This window comes from Cryptomeria japonica, chromosome 4 (assembly GCF_030272615.1).
Source record: "Cryptomeria japonica chromosome 4, Sugi_1.0, whole genome shotgun sequence".
NCBI lineage: Eukaryota > Viridiplantae > Streptophyta > Pinopsida > Cupressales > Cupressaceae > Cryptomeria > Cryptomeria japonica.
The window spans coordinates 75,036,775-75,057,281 of NC_081408.1; positions in this window are offsets into that span (position 1 = coordinate 75,036,775).

Here is a 20,507-nt window from a genome sequence, read left to right on the forward strand (position 1 = left end):
CTATCTTTGCATCTGCCCCTGTGACTATTGCTGATGGTGGTTAATCAACAATGAAAGCATAGTATGAAAGTGGGACTGGCGGCCATAGAATAGTAGGGGCCCCCCTCTCCAGCAACCGTGGGTTCGAGATTGTAGCACTCTCCACGCGGGTCTTTAGAGTTTTGCATTGACCTGTCAAAATGTGTCCCCTTCTACTGATCTGGGGTTACGTTCGATGGAGATTGATCCCGCTTCCGAACGTACTCATAACTGTATCTAGGATAAATATCTAGGTCTCGGCTTTCGCTCTAAAGAGCCGCCGCCCTATATCTATATCTCGCCCATTGAGAAATCATCGACCTGTTGCTGTTCTACACCCTCCGATAAATCTAACTATATCCTCCCACCCACCCCAATGTGGCTAACCTAAAGTGCTTGCCTGTTTTTGACACATGGATGGAGAAGCAATACAGATGATCCTGGCTGGATTCTGATCTATGACAGAATCACTATACTTCCCACCGGCCCGCTATGCAGGGTGGGAGATGCTTTCGTTTGCGGCTCCTTACTCACTCACTTATTGGCTGAAGCACCCACCCCCCCCCCTACCATGGCAATAGGCGGGCCCTAATTCCATCTAGAAAGAACGTCGTGGAATTGCTTGACCTATGCATGGTGGATTGAATATCCGCCACTCTAATTGGACGTCGATTTAGCGGGCATGAATGTTACGTATATAATCTCGAGCTCCGGCCAGTCCAGTTCAAACACATGATTTCAAGCCCAGGAGCCATTGCCTTTGTCCGGTCTGCTGCCGAGCGAGTAACAACTACTGGAGGCATCTCAGCAGTTCCATTGTTTGCTCCCATCTCACTCGATGGATGCGGAATGAATCCATGAACGAACCGGTCGAGTCAGTCGCACCGCCCAAACCACTCCCAGCTATCGCACTTGATCCAGATCCACTCTTGTATTCGGCTGATACGGCTGCTTACCATTTGGTTTCTTCATCTCGAGTCATCATCACCCAGGCGATAAAGAAATTTTCTCCTAAACTAGCCCTACCCTGGCGCCCCCCCGACTATTCTAGTTGCTGATTCGCCCGTAGGGGGAGGAATATTAGTTGAGGGGCCGGATGAAGGTTGGCCCTATCCAATCTATTGTTCAAATCACCAATTCGATGGGTAGGGAGTCGATCGGGAGAGCGACCGGTGTCAGTTCGCCGAGTCATTTTTTGGGAGCAAGGATAATCAAATGGGTTCGAAGAATCCCCTCTTTCATATTTCATTGCTCGCAAAAAAACTCCTACCCGCCGTAGGGCTAGTCCAACCGGTATCATGAACCTCCCGTCAACCCCCTATCCACCCCGCCCCGGGTGGGGCGGTTCCCCCCCACCCAGCGAATATTCTTATTAGTACGATCTCGCCAACTCCTTTATCCGGTGCTTACACGGAAACGCCTATCGAAGTGATGTTCCACTACAGTGGCCCGATCAACAACAATTCAATTGTCCTCAGCCCCACCCGCCCACCCACCCCAACCAATTTGAGATACCGACTGGGCCCACCCTGCTGGAAAACCCGTTTTTAGAATGCCGTTTCCTCTCCGTCTTCTATTCTCGACGGAAGACGGATAATATACGGAGGAAGATCCGTCTATCTGCGCAGAGATGGATAAAGAGACGGATCTTTATCTGGATGAAGGATATTGGATGGGAAGGAATGAAATTACGGATGGGAAACCCTTCCCCTACAATTCTATGGGGGCGTCATTAATGAGCTGATTAATTAACAGGTTAATTAATGAAGGGTGGGAATAGTAAAAGAAAAGCACGCCCGTCCAAAGTAGCATCCTTAGGCACGTCCAAGCGAGAAGAGATTCGACGATTCATAGTCTTGAAGACCTACTCATTTTTGACCTACCTATATGATAAAGACTTCCCCGATTTTATCAGTAGTAAATTCCAGAGTTTCGAGATCGTGATAGGGATGAAGCCATTTAGTGATAGGGGTAGAACCGGACGAAGGAAAGCTGTAACTAGCAAGGATGCTTCGGGCTCTTTAACTGGATGCTATTGATTCTGTCGATTAAGTAGCACTAGCACCACCCATAGCTAGGGCAAAGGCATAACCCACGTAGGTATAGAAAGTGGCTAGAGCGAGGGTAGCAGGAGCAGCAGTGGATTCGGTTTATCCTACAAAAGCAAGGGTAACAGATGGTTGGGTAAGATGGATAACTAGGGCACCGTATATAGTATACTCACCAGCACCATAAGCATCCGCCCGTCCTCAGTACTTAGTAGTTAGTAGCGCCCTGGGAAGCATCTTAGTAAGTGCACCCTTAAGAGGTCCGGCATACCCATGAGTAGCATACCCTCCGTGCGAAGAGCGTGATTCATAGTTTCGAAGACCTTCCCATTGATCTCCGGGTTCCCCCATATCCATAGTGGGCTCTCCTAGAGCTAGGTCCTCCTAGAGATGGGCTCTCCCATAGAAGGCTCCCATAGTGGTGGGCTCACCCATAGACCATCCCATAAGGGTGGGTCCAACTACCTTATCCCAACCCATCCCCCGGTGGGAGGACATAAAAGCGGCCCAACCCATCCTTAATTAATCTTAATTAGCCCCATAGAACCATAGAACTATAACTTGGGGGGGATAGGGGGGGCCCTTCGCCCCCCCCCCCCAATAATAATTGTATATTATTGTAGGGGGCTAGAATAAGCATTGGGGCGAGCGAGATCGAGCAAGTACAAAACGATCCCCAAGTACAGAACGATGAGATCCGAATGTAGAGGTCGCCTTGACCTGCAGAAACGAATTCATCTCTCGCTTTTGCAATAGACTAAAGATTGTGGAAGCTTGAATCGACTCTCCCCTATCCATTCTCGGTCTAAAATAAAAGAGCGCTAATCTAAGCGTTTCTCGGCTTTGTCGGGGGCTGGGGCTGCGGACCCTATTTGTTCCGTTTCGAAGGTAAGTTGGGATGAAATCTTTCCCCCATGTCGGCTAGGATCAAGTGACTCGTTAATCACAGAACACCCTTATCCAGCCAGAAGTTCTGGGATCATGGGCCGAGTGGAGAAAGTACATTGATTCTCTGCTAATCTAAGTAGCTGCTTGCTATCGGTAATCGTCGAAAAATATCATGTCACACGGATATGACGCATAGAACAAGTGAGAATGCCAGTAATCTCAGTTCTGGGTTGTCGAATTCTTATAGTTCGCCTCCAGGTCAAGCAAGAGTAAAGTCGAGAAAGCGGGATTGTTCTTCTATTTTCGAATATGGCCAGCCGGAATAGTACAGAAATGTTTAAGGTAGGGCGCCCCTTTTTGTCTATCTATAGTTGCAGAGGCTGTTTATTTCCTTGGGTGGAGTGGTTGAAAGCGAGCGACAGCAGACTTTTCTCGCAATCTCATTCTCAGCCATCAAAACAATCAATCTCACCTTTTCTCGATAGATTCTACTGCCTTACCTCCCTAAAGCAAGTGTGACCTAATAGCGAAATAGAAAGAACCAAGAGCTAGTGCAAGCTCACCTACCTCTACTAACTGATTCACTGAAACAAGCAAGCAATAACAATAACTAACCGAATCTAGGTCTAAAACCCTTACAGCAACTATCGGGAACCCCTTCAAATAGTAGGGTACCATCTTAAGCCATCGAACCTGAACCAAGCATCCTAACCAGCCTACAAAGACTGACTCTCTACTGCCTTACCTAAAGCAAGTTTTACCTACTAATCCTATTGTGCCAGATCAATAGTGCCAGATCAAATGGTATAACCTGCCTACCTCTACTAACTGATTCACTTCAACTTACCTACCCACAAGCAATCGATCTCTAAAGCAATAGTTCTTCCAATTAGAGCTCAAGACATCTCCAAAGGGACAATAGTTCCATCGATCAAGCTATCTATCCCTCGCTAACCCCATGCATCGTGTGTGAAACAGCAATCGGTATAACCCAACAGCAATGGAACTTACAATGGCAAACGATCTTACCTACGCATACTATCACTAGCAATCAAACAACCAATCTCTCTCTCGCTAACACCATCGCTAGCACTCTCACTTCTACCGGGCCCCTTACACACTCATTCACGCTAGCTCAAAAACAAAAAAAAGCTACTATCGATTCGATCCAGCCGTAGCCCAACAATAGGCTACCTTGTTACGTACCATTAATTGGAAAGCTTTTCAAAATACGGGGTTATAGATAGGCCACCCTTTCACTAGTTCAATTACCAGCTACTCGGCCAGTTGATTGATTTATTTTGAACGAGGATAGGGCGGCTTATCAAGGTCAATATTCCAGCACATAAACCAGGTTAATTAGGGCCCTGGCCGGGTATGCTTATGAAGAGGCCAGGTTCTACTAGAAAAATGACCAGTTATCTCGCTTATTGAGACATGTGACGTATATAGACAGCTAAGCCGGATTAATTGTAGGGGAATAGTTCACATCATGAGAACGGGAGTGAAGTAAGTAGATGGTAGCGAGAAAGGAGGATGGGCATTGCCTAAGGAAATCGAGAGGCATTTCTATTTTATCATTTTTTTAGGATCACTGGCATAGAGGTCAACCGGCACCCCGACTCCTAAACTCAATGTTTGATCCATCCGGGACCGGCCATCACCGAAGTAATCAATCGATATGCCGCTTTCTGAAGTTGGAGGTTAGGAGGTCTAAGCAATCCTCCTCTACATTTCCAAACCCCGGAGCAAGCATCTCCTAATGAGATCAGCACCCGCCCGGTTGGGAGGCCATAGAATAGTAGGGGCCCGCCTTAGAATAGTAGGGGCGATTATTGATTCGGCCCTCTATTCTATTGTTCCGGGAGGCGCTATCAAATACCTCCTCAACCTCCATCTCTTTCTTAAATGAATGCAGATAAAGCCAGTGAAGTGGAATCCCCCCACAAACCCAAAAGTAAAGTGAAGTTCTTGATTTCAATTGCCACCCCAACTACGGACCTTCTATTCCCACCCAACCCAGGAATCAATAAATGGATTGCCCGATTGAGTTCAGTGTTCCCCCAGTCAAGGCTTCTCCCTAATTCAAGAATTTCTATCCCCTTCCTTCAATCGATCACCCCTGAGAAGCAAGCATATCACCACTCCCGAATCGGAACCAATAAATGGCCTTGGAGGGAGTGGAATTGGAAGCGAGCAAGGAATCGGGAGGATAAAGAAGCATAGAGAGTCAGTCATTCATTGGCGGTATCATTCATTCAAGGTTTCTGGCTCAACGGCTTATTCCAGAGGGGGCGGAGTACATACACTCGGCCGAACCTTTTGAGGATTCCAGATCATCTGGTCAGCAGATTGCAGATGACAGATCAACGTTTCGCCCCCTACGGCCCTCAAATTCTATGGGCCTGCTAGAGTAAGCAGGGGTAGTAAGGTCAGGTTCTATTCTATTCTATTCTCAATTAGAATTGGGCTACTCTCTATCTCTATCTGGCTCGAGATCTGGCCTTTCATCATGGGTGAGATAACACTGGGGAGAGTGGGGTATCTATATCTATTCTCGAAGGCCCCTCTGGGACTATTATTGTCTGATCCAATCCATTCCATATGAGTGTTCGAAGGTGTCTCTGGCAGAAGGACCAATAACCAATAGTAGCGGATCACCATATAGATAGAGGGGGGGTATGTTCGGATAGGGTCACCCTACCTCTTTTGTCCAGACCCATAATACTCCTTCATTTGCAGAGGGTTAGGTGCTCATCGCCATGCCCCATGCCATCTAGATAGTAGATAGAGGGGGGTTCGTTGCTCATCGGATAGGTTAGGTGCTTCTCGCCTATAGATAGAGATAGAGGGTCAGGTGCTCATCGGATAGGCTAGTTGCTCATCGGACAGGTTAGGATCTCATCGCCATACCATATAGCTCGAGATTAGATAGGGGCCCTCTCCCAGCTATATCTAGTATAGTGCCCCATCTATTCCCTTTGTCTCGACATATAGAATATGAATGACTGGTCTGCCCTACGGGGAAGGGGATGTTGCTATGAGGATTGGGATGTCACTCTTCAGATTGGGATGTTGCTATTCACTCATCTGATTGGCCCTTTGTCTCGACATATAGAATCTGAATTGAATGATTGGGATGTTGCTATGCCCATCTTCGGGGATGTTGCTATGAGGATTAACCCCAAACCTCTAGCCCAATCCCATATCTATAGAGGGGGCCCAATGCCCCTAGCCCTAACCCCATGCCGTATAGATGTATAGGGCCCCATGCCCGAATCAGTCCAATGACCCCATGCCCAATCCCAGAGATAGATCACCTGCGTATCACGTCTAGAATGTAATGCCTATATAGATAGATGGGGTCAGTGCCCAGTCAGTAGAGGTCGAGTGCCCATTATTCTCTAGTGACAACCCAACCAGTCTCTAGTGACGAAGTTACAACCCAACCCCCATCTATAGATTCTAGTGTCGGTGACGAAGTGACAACCCAACCAGTCTCTATTATTCGGTGGTGACAACCTAGATAGTAGGTAGTAGGTGGTGACAACCCAACCAGTCTCTAGTGACGAGGTGGTGACAACCCCCATGCCAAAGTGTTTATGCCCATACCCTAACCCCCCGGCACTCGATGGGCGGTCGAGTGCGATCCTTGATCTCTGCTGAGTCAGTCGCTTCGTATCACTAGATAGGGCACGAATGGAATGGGTCACCCTAGGCCATCCGGTAGATATATGGGATGGGCGGCCCCCGCCCCGGCTATATCCATCTGGGTCCCCCGCTTCTATATCTATACATGGCATCCATCATCCATCCATTCTATGGAACTACGTGATATGACTGATGGCTACGTGATATCACTGATGGCTGATCACTGATGACTGATGACTGGACTGATCCCCAACTCTAGTAGAGGGGAGGCGGCCCTAGTGCCGGGCCAGATAGAGAGTTCAGGGCCGCTTTTTGAAGTTAGTCCCCATCCGGCAAGTCGCTACTCATCTCACGAGCACACAATATATAGCCGGGGAGGGGCCTGCCCCATCTATATATATAGATATATATATATCTAGTTGGGGTGGTTGAATACGTGATATGATACCCTCGACCGACTACCGACTCTATTTATATAGTCGGGGTAGACTGATTGAGTGATATGATCGACTATCTATATATATAGATAGTTAGTTGGGGTGGACCAGATATAGATATAGGGCACTGATTAGATTCTAAACGGAGTGCCCCCTATCACCCCTGCATGCAGGGTACCACTCCACCCGGTTCATCGGGAGCCAACCATCATCCACCCTGTGAACATGCAGGGGTGGTTCATATGCAGGGAGCCTCAAAGTTGGCGGGTGGGAGGGAAATAGATGGACGCCACCCAGGGTGGGTGGGCCCCCCTCTTTTATATGGCTCGTTGGGGTGGGCAACTTTCTATAGTTCAGAAATGATAGGCGGGTGGGTGGGAAACTCTAGTTCCAGGGTTGGGTGGGCCCCTACTATTCTATGGCCCCGGCTAGAATGACGCTAGAATATGCCTCAATTAATTAACCTGCTAAAATAACTAGAATAAGGAGATATAGTAGGAAGGAGATTAATTTGCTTATTCTAGCTTATACTAGCAGGCGTACATTAATTCATGGCATTAATTGACGAGGTTTCTTATATCGCCCCTACTATTCTAAAGGGCTAGCAGGCGTACATTAATTGACGAGGTAGATGCCGTAGCAGGAGATATAGTAGGAAGGTAATATAGTTAGCTTATTCTAGCAGGCGTACATTAATTGACGAGGTAGATGCCGTAGTGGGAAGAAGTAGTTTGAATAGTAGGGCAACTAATCATGGGGTTGGGTGGGGATTCTAGTTAGACCCCCCATCCCGATAGTTGGCAAACTCGGAAAGGAAGGGCTATCCCCCATCCCAATCACACTTAAAGACGACCTTGGTGAAACCTGGTCGAACCAATCAATTCGACCGAGGAGAAGTCTGACCGAGGAGAAGTCTGCCTATGCAGGGGTGGGGCGGATACGGGGGGGGGAGAAGCCATAACCCCGTAGATCCTTGAGAAAACCGGGGTGGGCCCTACAAATATTATTTGAAGGAGGCAAGAAAGGAGATAGGAAGGGGGCTTCGATATTTGAAAGCCCAATATAGAACAATAGGCATGCCCTCAGGTAAACCCTCATCTGCATCTCGGCCCCTATCTTCCTATTATTGGAAGGTGAGGATGCGCTCTTCCGATACGTCTATCTCAGCAGTCGACGTCCGTTGGTTCAAGCATGCCCGGACGGGCTTTAGAACCTCAGTCAGAAATCGATACAGATGCCCGGCGGAGCCAGAAGCATCTCATCCGCTTCTTTATTCGAGAGGTCGAGAAAAGGCATGTTACGTATTGATGCTCATTTGCATCTTGCCTTCTCGGATGCTGATGATGCAGCACCTCGTAGGGCGTAACTGCTTAGATGCAGGTGATTTACGTGGTTATATCTGACTCAAGCCTGGTAGTGAGGCGGTTCTTAAAGGTATACCCTGCAAGCAAACCTACGGGTCACTGGCACGTTTTAGCGTAGAAAGAGCGAGCATTGACTAGTCGTTTTCAAATCCAAGCTTTAACAGTATTACCAAGATCTTTCCCCAGTAGGGAGAGGACAAACCAGTCTATAAATATTAAGCACGGGATGGACTGACTACCTCTTCCTCTCCCTCCATTCGATGGTTGGGGTTGGTATGGTAGGACGTAACTGTGAAGAACAGACTATGGGCCGTCACGGGCGAACTCGAGGGTGGCGGCGAAGCTATACCTAACCTACCTGCTATTACCACTCATTCCCCTGCAGATCAATGGGTTGCGGGTTGAGGGGGAGCAGCCATCACTCCGCCTTAGAATAGTAGGGCTCCCTCCCACCCCGATCTTAAGTTCCGGGATTAGCTTCTTCTAGCCCCCTACTATTCTAAAGGGCTTGTAAAGGGTATGGCAATAGGAATTGACTTATTAATTAAGATGGGTGGGAAGATAGAATAGGGGGGGAATTTCCTAGACCCCCCCGGCCCCGGGTGGGGGGGGAATTGTAGTTGGAGAGTGCTTCAGCTTTTAACTCAGGTGGGAGGGTGGTTCTTCCGTAATTTACTCACCCTGCATGCATGCAGAGAGAACCATGAAATAAAGGGCCCGTTGAGAAAACTGAACGAAGTGCCATCTCCTCCCGGGTGCCCCTACAATTCTATGGATGTTAAACGTTTAGAAATAAATTGATAAACGGGACTGGTGGAAGTACCGCGGTGGGGTTCAATGGAGCTCCCTTCGTGGTCCCTGGCTGCTTGCCTCGCCGCCGCCACCCCATGCTCGTGGTAGTTACGGGTCGATGGGTTCCGGGTGAACGAGATAAACTGCTTGGATCCGTACCCGGAGTCCCTACTATTCTATGGGGCAACTGCGGCTTCGTTTCCGGTTCTTCATCGGGATACGCACCCGAGTCCGGATCTTCGGCCCCCCTCTTTATCAAACCACCCACCCCAGGCTTAGCTCAGGTGGCGAGAACAGGCTCGCAAAACAACTGCTGGCTACGGTCGCCTCTATCTATTGGTGCTGTGGGCGAAAGAAACGATGGCTTGGCTTTGTCCGGCTTCATCGGCAACGCCTTCTTCACGGTTATGGTTCTGGGTCTCGATCAACAAACTCCGGATCTCGCTGCTTTCGGTGATGGAGTTGCATACAGATCACTAAGGGCTGGGTAAACCCGATCTCCGAAGCACTGTGGGATACGGAACAACTGGATCTGCTTCTGGATCTCAATCTTGAAAGACTGAACTGAATCATCCCTACAAGTAGAAGAATCCCAATCTTGATCTGAACGTCGGCGAGACGAGAAGTGGGGGTAGTAGATCTGCCGGTGAAGACTGGGTCATTTGCTCGACGGGAGGAGAGACTGGACTAACCTCCGTATCTATCTGCAGTTGCTGGTCCTGGCGCCAGCGGGCTCCTGCTTTGGTAGGCTCCGTTCTTCAGGGCGAGAAAAGGACGACCTGTAGTAGCTATGTGCTGTAGTAGCCACGTGGAACCACGCTATGGGCCCTTTAGCTACGTGGAACACACCGTGATGGCTCTTCGATTGGTGCCGGTACCCAGGTGCTTCTATTATATCTCGATGGAATCCCACACAATAGCACGGATTCCTATAGCATTTGCCCGGGAAGGGACCCGGTTACGAAGTTGGCGAAGATGTACTCTCCGCCGGGGCTTGGGCCGGGGATAGTAGTACGGGAGAGCGCATAAATGAACTCATCTGAACGAAGTACCCCTCTGATCTATTGCCGCCCATCAAATAGTAGGGGCCTATAGAATGGTAGGGGGGTGGGTGGGAACCTCTAGGAAAGGGCGAATCAGCTGCAGTTCGAATCGACCGTTGACCAAGAACACAACTACCGAACGCCCCAGCCGAATAGTAGGGGCCCCCCCACCCTGGGAAGATAGCCGTCGGGTTGGGCCCTACTATTCTATTATTCCCTACAACATAATGTCGAGGGGGGTAAGGGGCGGTGGGAGGATAGCCGACTATATCCTCCCACCCACCCCGCTATTCCTCCCACCCTGGCCTCAAATCGATCTCACTCTACAGATGGAGTTGGGGGGGCCCGGAAGGAAGAAATGGGAGGTAGGGCCGGAACACCGTTTCTCAAAAAAGTATGGTTGGGGCGGAGGGGGCATGTTACGTACTAATCTTGAGGCATGTTACGTACTAATCTGATGATGCAGCATCTCTCAGTATTGACACGCCGATGGACTCGGTGGGAGAGATACAGTTACTCCTGGGAGGGCTCCTCTTTAGCGGGTGGGAAACAATAGTCCCAGAGTGGCAGGAAGAGAAATCCTCTGGTGGGTGGGAGGAAGAGGGGGAGAATCGAAATGAATGGGTCACTGGCAGGGGGTGGGTGGGAGATAGTGGTGGGGCGATCAACAATAGAAGGCGAGGGCAGGGGCTATAGTTCCCCCCCACCCAGAACTATACCCCTAGGCCGATACCAACTAGAATGCCCTCCCACCTTATTCTAGCAGGCTTCTAAATTAACCCCTACTATTCTAAGGGTAAAGTTCCGGATGGGAATAGTCAAGTTCCGGGAGGGAATAGTCAAGTTCCGGGCCGCCATTTTAGTTGTGGGGGGGATTATAAGATTAGCCGGGAGGTAGATGTCGTTGTTGGGTGGGTGGGGGGAGATAGGAAGGGCTTCCCACCCACTCCAGGTATCCATCTCTCCTATTTCTTCCAGTTGGCACGGTAGTGAAGGCGGGGAAGTGAAGGTTCGTGTTCCTCTCAGGGTTGACCTTTGGAAATCTTCATCTACCCGCCCAACATAACGACCTGTAGTGAAGGTTCGGTTTGGGAAGAGATAAAGGACATAACGACCAGAGTTGGTGGGGTGCTTGCCGGCCACTTTCTTTTATATCTCATCTCCTTCCAGTCCACCAGCCGGCTGACTGGATTTGCCGTGAGATGAAAGTGGTATGGGAGTTGGCCGTGCAACTCGACCATTTACCAACATAATAGTTCCCTTCAATGGCCCTTCTATACTCTAGTTGCGTAGCGACGACCGGAGATAAACCTATCGACGAACGGAGGGAGACCTAATAGAATAGTGGGGGGGGTTGGTTAACCAGCCCTACCACGAGCCATCCCGGAGATAAACTAATCGTTAACCTGCCGGAAGTGAAGCTCGGGAGCTTATAAATAGATAGAATCGAGTGGCTGTGGTGCCACTATAGCCCCCCACCCGGGTCTCGGCCGATAGGAGTGACGCGCCTCTCCTCCTCTTGATTATTGAGTTGAGGGAGAATGCTGGGAGATAGATTGATGGAGAATGCAGGGTTGAGGGAGAATGCAGGGAGCCCTACCTCCCCCTCCCTTATAACGATATGCAGGGTCTGAAGAACAGCTGGGAGTGTTTAGTCGGTTCTGGAGAAATGATCAGGTCAAGCCCTACCCCCACCCCCCGTCCTATAGTTAGAGTAGGGCCCCCGGGGCCTCCTTTGCCCTACTATCGATAGGGCTCCCTCCTCCAGCTATAGTGCCGGGGGGGCCTCGATCGTTATTATCCCTAGGGCAGCTCAGCTCTCTCCCTTCCCTCGATCTCGTCATTTTGAGAGAGTTGCCTAGGGCAGCTCAGCTCTCTCCCCTCCCTCGATCTCCTCATTTTGAGAGAGTTGGCCCGCCCTCGAAAACAATACATTCATTCTGATTCGTCTCTGTAGTCAGTTGTTTGTATCGATAGTCAGAGTCACTCGACTCAGAGTCAGTCGTTTGTCTCGACCCCCCTCGAGACGACAACCTTTCCTAGCTACTTTCCTAGCCACCAGGGGTGGGTGGGGGGAGATAGAAGGGGCCTAGTTATTCTTCTCCCATTCCTTCCGATGCAGTAGCCGATACAGCGTTGAGGTCCCATTCTCCTCGGCACTCCGATACAGCGTTTTGAGTAGGCATTGAACCCGATCCGTTCCTTCCGATGCAGTAGGCAAGCTGCTTCACTTCACCGATAGTCGAGTCTAGTCGTTTTGTTTGAAAGGTCAGGTCGACCCATGCCTATAATCCGACCTAAAACGATAACCTATAACCCGACCCCTAGACTATAACCTAGACTAAAATACCATTAACCTAAACTCAATTCAAGGCTCTATAGCCCTCGACGTCGGATAACAATGAATGCCCGCTACTCTAGTTCTATCAATCCAATCAGAGGGCGGGCTGCCCCAGTGCAAAAAACAGTCAAAAAAAGAAGGGTCAAGTCGAAGTGATATATGGAAGTCAATATATAGACGTAACATGACTCGACATGGTATCGTCTAGTTGGGGTATCAGTAGCATACATAGACGCAGGTGCTATCCAGTAACTAGACCATAGGCAGAGGTACCACTAGCTAGAGAACCATGAGTATCTTCTCCAGTGCTAGAGGCAGATGCGGAGATAGCTCCGGGATAAAAAGGAAAGCTCCCACTAGCAGCATCGGTAGCAGTTGATCTAGCCAGTGATTATTCTGTAGATGATGTCGTTGAAGCATATAAAGAAAGAAAAGTAGATCCAGTCTTCTGGTGGAGCAGAAGTGGCATATCCAGCACCAGAGCAAGCAGAGTTCATCGGGGATAGCAGCCCCCATTGCAGGAGGAGCAGGAGCAATGCATTCCTTGCATATCCAAGTGCATAACCAGTTCGAGATCGCTAGGCATAGGCAGGCAGTCAAGCAAGTTTCCCCATGCAGCGTGGGTTGGGTGGTAGGCAATATAGATGAGTTGGGCAACTCTAGTTACGGGTTGGGTTCAATGCAGGGTGGGTGGGAAGATCTAGAACTAGAATTCCCTGCATTTGCCCACCAGGGGAGGGTGGGAGGAGATAGAAGGGACCTCCCACCCGGGATGGGAGGGAGATATAGTTGGGTGGGAGGGAATCTAACCCCCCTGGGGAACTATGATTCCCGCCCACCCGAACCTTAGCCCCCCACCCATCAACTAGAATTCCCGTTGCCTACCCGGGCCCCCCAGAAAAGCAAGGGACCTTCTATTCAAACCGGGGGGGCGGGGTGGTGTAATGGCCGGCTACTATGTTACGTATAGAATCGATAAAGGTCCCCGTAGGGCGGCGATTATTGCAACTGGCACATTCCACACTGGCGCACTACCTGGCGAATAATAGCATCTCGCTCCCTCCCGGATATTCAGTAGTGACGGATGAATGAATAATTATTACTGGTAGTTTACCAGTTTCTATACGTAATACGCCTACTAGAAAACTGGAAATGCCCACCCCCATAGAATTGTAGGGGGCACTCCCCCCTACTCATTTCCTCTACTCATGAATCCTGACGACTCATTTTAGCCGCTAATACAATTGCAACCAGCGGGTGGGACCCGCCCAATTCGGCTGGGAGGAGCAAGTCCCGCTGACAGAATGGAATCTCTTTCTCTAGCCATCATTCCAGTAGTGGTTGAATAGCCTTTCCATTGTCTGATGACCCACTTATATTCTCTGCTGATGGGAGTGAGTGATTGGTTGACCCAGGGTTGGGTGGGTGGTAATTGAAGGAGTAGGACCATGAAATGATTCTATCCCATCCCGCCGCGCCAGCAGAATCGGCAGGAGGGATAAGAGCCAGAAAGGGCATTCATTAATGGTTCAGTCGTAGTGGTGGGTGGGAGGCAATAGTTGATAAGTGGGGGGTCACGATCCGTTCGGAGATGCAACGAAAGTAAAATGCTTCGATTCCCATCCTAGGAAGGAACCCAAGTCAGTCAATCAGGCTTCTGTTGGGGGAGCTCTAATCGGCATTCAATAGACCCCCGATCAACCCCTTCCCCCAAGCTGCTATAGTGGATGCAGTGCCTCTAGTCCCGAACCAGATGGATGGAGAGAGCTGAACCAGATAGATAGTGGCTGGGGTAGGAAGAAGAAGGGACTCTAAGAGTTTTCTCATATTTGAGTTAGGCTCCTCGATCAACCCATACCCCTGTTTCCATCTCCCGTGGTCCCTCAATCGCTCCGGTCCAGCTCCTTTCTCGTTCATTGGACCCACCCGACCCACCGAGAAGTCTTATCCCCGACTTTCCATGGATCAAGGCTCCTTATGTGCCCCATAGATAGATATCGATCGTTCTCCCACCGCTCCAATTAGAGTTATCCCCCACTTCAATGGCTCGAACCGGAGACAGGGAGATCCAGACCCAGTAAAGGGTCGTAGGTAATGAGATTGAGCATTTGATCACCCCGGGGGCCCCAAGTATCGTCAATCGGGGTGAATCGGAATAGAGAAGCTGATCCGGGAGAGGGAATATAACCCCCAACTACCATAGAATGTCGAGGGGCCCTCCCACTAGATTAATCAGTCAATTAATCAGCCCGCTAGCCCTTTAGAATGGTAGGAGGCTAGAATAAGCATAGGCCGCTGTTCTGTGTTGTTGGGGGCGGGGGCTTTCAGGGGGCCTTCCCCGGCAATGGGGGTGGGCTATAAATTGATGGTCTCTGGGGTGGGGGCAAGGAAAGGTTTGAGCAATTACTACTAGAATTGGGTGGGGAGGAGGCTGTAGAGAAAATATCTGGGGGGGTAAGGCCGTCAAGAAAAAAAAGATGGGGTTGGGGGTGGGGGTGCCGGAGAGTGAATGAAAGGCCCTCTCCTCTCCGGGGTTGGGCCTTCGGCCGTACCGTCTATAGTTGTTGGGGCGGGGGGGCATGTTACGTATAGAATCTGGCACTAGGATGGTTTGGCCTAATGAGCCATAAGGATGGTTTGGCCTAATGAATGATATTATGATGGTTTGGCCGCCATTCAACCCATTCTTCATTGCTTCGTTTAGAAGCTTAGCTGTCTATATACGTCACATGTCTCAATAAGCGAGTTATCTTCTGGGTTCTTTTCAGTGGCCACCCAGTTTTTTGCGAGTCATATGACGTAGATAATGGATGATAACATCCAACTTAGTGGTGCCCTTTATCGCTACCATATACAACCTTCACTCCCGTTCTCGTGATGGGCGCAGATGCCGCCTGGCCCCCTCTTTGAATTAATTCGCAATTCTTTGCAGGGTTCGGCGGTTCCGTTCCAATAGAGGTACAGGAAACGATTCAATAGAGGTACAACTCTCACAGCAATCGGAGGCAATAATGAAAGAAAGCTGCTCCAACCACTGATAGATCGGCTGGTGCCTATAGTTTATTTAGGCCCTACTCAAGTTCCTATAGGCCCTGGCAATTGTGTACTTCTCACAGCAATAGTTAGTGGATGGCCCGATTGGATCGACTATAACGTATATAACACTGGCCGGCTGCCGGTCTCAAGTCCGGGAACTATAGGAACGACAGAGCCCCACATCCCACTTCTGTATTATCCCACCCAAAGCTTATTGCGCCTCATCGATCCCAGTTGGTCGTAGCAATTAGGACCAGGGTTCAGTCATCCGGGAGCATCATCCGTACGAGAGAGTGAGGAGGGGTCCCCATTGATCCTTAAAACCCTCCCAGGACCTTAGGTACTATCTATACCTAGTAGCACTCCGGTCGGGCTATATTCTTTAGCTTAGAAGGTTAGCTTAGAACGAACGGTTGCGAGTCATGATGACGTTGACAACGATTGCGAGGCATGCTGGTTGGAATCAACCCTTTGTGGGTGGGCCCAGCAGTGGATGGGAAGGGCCCACCCACTACTTTATTGGCAATGCTGGGTTGGTCGGGTGGTCTAAAGCACGCACGAAATTTTAGCCCAGTGTGCCCCACCCAGATTCGATCCATCATTTTGACTCCCGTACTCTAGCCCCCTACTATTCTATGGGGATTCCCTTCAAATAGTAGGGGGGGTGGGTGGCAATAGTTGTGGTGGCCCCCTACTATCTAAAGGGCTAGCAGGCGTATCCATAGAATAGTAGGGCACTGATTAATAAGGAACTATACCCTTACTTGCAATAATGCCGCCCCTACATTAGTGAAGCCCGATAACCTGCTGAAACGAGAACTACCCGAGCTTCGAATAGTAGGGGCGGGTCAACTGCCCAGATTCTATACGCCTGTGGGGTTGGGTGGGGGGCATAGTCGGGTGGGTGGGAACTCTAGGCAAATGCATGCAGGGCCCCTCGACATTTTATGGCTCTCTTAGTATGCAGGGGAGGAAGCCTTCCGGAGTTAAACAACGCTTTATCTGTAGGGTGGGGGGGCCCCTACTATTCTATGGGCCTAAGTGGGGGGTTCTATTCTGCACACCTCGGTAGCACCCTACGGGGCGTAACAGTATCTCTCTCTGCGAGCCTGTAGGTTGTTGCCCGGGAGCGAAACATGAATATTCGGTTTCTCGCAGACAAAGAGGTATATACATCTCCTGGCCATTCATAAAGATATGGCCCTATAGATAGTAGGGCTTCGCATACAGTAGATAGATAAATGGATAGATAGGGCTAACCAACAGTTGATTCATATGCTTATTGGCCGAACTCACTCATATCCCCTGCTGCTGGTGCTTAGGATCTCCCATGCACTGGGTTCATATTGGTGTCGGAGAACCCACCTCATACTGCAGTACGAGGATGGGATGGAACCGGAAGATATATAGATAATATAGGGGCGGGCCTACCTTATTGAATGGGGTTTTTGCCCCTGTCCGAGCTAACTATCTCCCCCCACCCACCCCATGCACCTACCTCGGTTACGACTACCAATACCAATGACCAATGATGGCTACCAATAAATGTGTATAGACAGATAGGGCTTATGCCATTGAGAATAGTAGGGCTCCCAGCTGTATCGCATTTCAGATGCGGGGATGAACTACTATAGTTGGGCCCTTAGGGGGCCCCCCAGTCAATTTGAGATTAACTTGCTATAATCCCCCAGCCGAATTGTAGGGGAGCCCATAGAATAGTAGGGGGCTAGAGTAACACTAAAATAGTTCTAGAATCAAGCTAGAATAAAAGGGCTTCCCACCCACCCTTCACCATTAATCCCGACCCGAACCATTGATCCCAAAGCCGCCCTATCCCTTGAATTGAATCGGAGAGGGGGGCCCACTATCCGATCGATCGAGTGGGAGCGGGTCTATCCTATTACCCCCCACCCACCAACTGACGATTCCCGCCCGGCCCTACTATTTTCTATGGATTAACCCCCATAGAATAGTAGGGGCACTCGATAGTTGCCATTAATCAGTTCATTAATCCGCCTGCCCTACAATTCTATGGGTGGCCTCAGTTCATAACTATACCCCGCCATTAGCCTGCTAGCCCCCCCCCTCCACTCGATAGTTGCGAATGACGCTAGAATGACGCTATAATAAGAGGAATCGAGTCCAACCTTCATCTCGCCTCAAAATGAAATGGATCCAGTTGTTCATACTCCTATGATACACTACTCCTTCTCTAGCAGGCAGTTTCTGATTGGGATTGAGATTTCAAGCGGCGAGTTTTTTGAGGAATAAAGAGGGCGCGCCGGCTTTAGCGAGCGTCGGCTCCCCGATCCCGGAACTCCCTCAATCTCCCCGCTTGGACTTCACTCCTCAATCTCCCGGTCTGAAGGTCGAGTCATGAACCCTCTCGTCTGACCTCCATAGAATTTGAGGGCTCGACGAGAACGCGCCCTACTCTCTATAGGCGATCGATTGCCCGCTTCACCCTCTCCCCTCCCCGGAACCAGTTGTTGATACGTTCCCCCCCTGGCCGGGATTCTATCCAGTAACCCTTGGGCCTGCTACTCCATCCGATGCAAAGGAGGCGATGCGATGGAAGGAATAGGCAATCGCCCTATGATTCCCACCCACCCGATCAATCCCATCATCTCCCACCCCAAGCGAGGGCTAGCGTTAGTGGGCCGTCAGTCAATGGGAGAGGGAGCAGCAGTAAAGCCACCCACCCTCCAGTAGCGGAGCGCTGTCACGCCCAAGGGAGCGCCACTCGACCTGATGAAATGGTCCACCCTATCATCCATCCCATCCAACCCGACCTTTGAACCGATTGGAAGATATATCATCGAGTCGGCCATCCACCTGCTCATCCCTATCTCATCATTCAGGGAAGGAGGGGCAGTGAAAGCGCTCATATCGAAACATCCCCATCTCTATCTCCAGCTGACTAATCCTTTCACCAAACGGCTATAGGGCCAGCTATCGATCCATCCGAACTCCTGATCCCTATCGATCCTTTCCCCCTCCTCCCCCGCCGACTCGACAAGTAGGGGATCACCGCTCGACATCGGCCAACCAACGTTTCCGAGGCGGGATGAGGCAATCTAAACCTCTCTCTCTCTCAGCTGTGGTAGCGAATCCCATCCCAGCTTTCGTCCGATAGGTTCCGGGTCGAGTCTCGCCTAAAGGGCCTCGCTCTTCATGAGCATCTCGCTTGAGCGTTCGGTCCTCTTCACCGAGAGATGGATGGAGAGACAAGCAAGAAGTGGAGGTCGGGTCCTGTTATAGGAGTATGAACGACTTCACCAACCACTTTGCTCTATCACTCCCACCCAACCCGGTAACAATATTAACCTTCCCAGCGATCCCTCTTTATTAAACTGCCTGCTAGCCCTTGCCGGGGGCCCCAGCCGGGCGAGAGCAGCCCTCCCTAAATGATATATAACCCTCTGCCTAATAATAGTCAATTCGAGCAGCCCGAGGGCTAGAATCGAGCAAATATCGAGACCCTCTAATTAATCAGCGCAGGGCCAATGAGCCTGCTAGAGTAACAATTCTAGTTGCAAATATCGAGAACCCTCCCCCTACTATTTGAAGGGCTAGCAGGCTCCAGTCAAGAATTAACCCCCAGCTTCTCTCGATATTGCTCGATTCTAGCAAAAAAAGGGCTAATTAATTGACAGATTCGAGCCCATAGAATTGTAGGGGGGTCTCGATATTTGCTTATTCACCGCAGGCAAATTAATTAGAGGGCTCCTCTCGCCCTACAATTCTATGGGGCCCCCGCCCAATTCTATGGGCCCTGCTAGATTCGAGAAAGAGGGATAGTATATTGCGGGAGGTAGATTAGCTGGTGGGGGAGGGAACCCGGAGAGGTCGTTGATCGGTCGATTCATCAATGGAACAAATCGAAGTGGGAGAGGGGGGGGCATGTGTAGTATAGAATCGAGATGCGGTTCGGGCCCCTACCTAGTTCTAATGCAGGGTGGGGGCGATAAAGGGTTAGATAACCGGGCCCTGGGGGTGGGAGGCCGGGCTTAATTAATAAGCTTGCTAGCCTTAGAATAGTAAGGGGTGTTCATAGGGAATTCTAGTTGTTTCGGAGATAGTTGGTCAAGATCGATCTCGAACTTAACTCAACCGGAAGGTAGTAACGAGTTAACGACAACCGGTTCATAGGAAGGTCGCATGGGCCCTACCGGCAAGATGAAGATGCTGGGCTAAACTGATGAAGATGCTGGGCTGATGGGAAAGGGCCACCCGCCTACACACACCCCCGATCGAGTAATTAGCTAGCCCAGGGAAGCTGACCGATGCCCCACCCACTCTTGATGGTAACAGATTCCCGGGGCCCTATGAATTAGGCCCTGGGGCCCTAACTTCCTATCGTTGAAGGGAAGCTTGGACTCTTGTTCTTTCTTTCCTGTCCGCTCCAGCAGTGAAGTTCTTGTCCTCCCATCCAAACAATGTTGAGTCGGTTAACTAGCCTTCAGAAATAGTCGAAGGCTATAGTTTTCCGTGTTCAGTTAAGGCAAGCTTTATAGATAGGGCAGTTCGTTCCTCCCACCCACGGAGCTAGATTAGGCTAATCTCTATCCGGAAGGAAGTAGCTCCGACCCATACCACTATAATCGGAAGTAAGGTCAACGAGACCCATACCAGTTTCAACGAGAGTTCGACGAAAGTATCCATCCATCCTCCACGACAACCGGACCATCGGTAGCTCCAGTAGTGAACAATTCCCCGAGTAGTTGTTCGGAAAACGGAAGTCCAACGCCAGCAGCAAAGTCAGGAAGTCCAGCCCCATAGAATTGTAGGGTCAGCAGCACCGAACCAGTGGCCAAAGCTCAATAAAGTTGCCACCAGTGGAAGAGAGAACCAGTGGCAACCCCCCGCCCAAATAAACTATAGGCCCC